Here is a 604-nt window from a genome sequence, read left to right as displayed (position 1 = left end):
CCCGGAGGCGCCGCGACGCCGCTGCAGCCGCCGGATGGCCGCGCTCAAGGGGGCCCGGCTTTGGGCGGGGCTCGGGGGCTGCGCCGCCTCTGGGCTCTCTCCTCGATTGCAAACAGCGAGCGCAGTAGTTCTTGCTTAATTCGACACCAAGCCATTTGTATCTCAGATGCGCTGTCTGCTGCTTTTAGGGCAGCGTTTTGAGTCGCATTGAACAGTAAGAAGCAAATATTCATGACAGGGCAGTAAAGAACAAAATTCAGGTGCTCTTAATTAAATCACAGCGCATCTATAGCAGCAATAAATGAATATATAGGTAAGACTATAAGAGCTTTTTCGCACTTCGTCACATATTCTAAATTCTTCTTTCACTACCTAGGATGAATTAAACCTAAAGGAATGTAAGCATTCTCTATGCCAAGATAGCCGATTAACGTTTACTCTTTTGTTTCTGATTCATGAAAGTTCTTTCATCGGCATCTCCATTTCTGAGGGCCTCACAGTGCGAAAGTGCAAAGCAATGTTGAGTTCTTCATAGATTCAAACGATATTTTCAGTTGGAAGTGTTCTTTAAAGGTCACTGAATCCACACCTCTGCACTCAGCAG

At 46.5% G+C, this 604-nt stretch overlaps 1 protein-coding gene across 1 annotated transcript in view; it reads right to left on the bottom strand.

Annotated features, from left to right (window-relative positions):
* LOC103614982 (protocadherin gamma-A9-like) overlaps positions 1–604 on the bottom strand; it is a 107,870-nt gene that overhangs the window by 85,992 nt on the left and 21,274 nt on the right. The gene's annotated exons all lie outside the window — the stretch shown is intronic.

This window comes from Corvus brachyrhynchos, unplaced genomic scaffold, assembly GCF_000691975.1.
Source record: "Corvus brachyrhynchos isolate BGI_N302 unplaced genomic scaffold, ASM69197v1 scaffold545, whole genome shotgun sequence".
Classification (NCBI taxonomy): domain Eukaryota; kingdom Metazoa; phylum Chordata; class Aves; order Passeriformes; family Corvidae; genus Corvus; species Corvus brachyrhynchos.
Note: the sequence above shows the minus strand (reverse complement) of the source record. Positions and strands in the feature narration are given on the sequence as shown.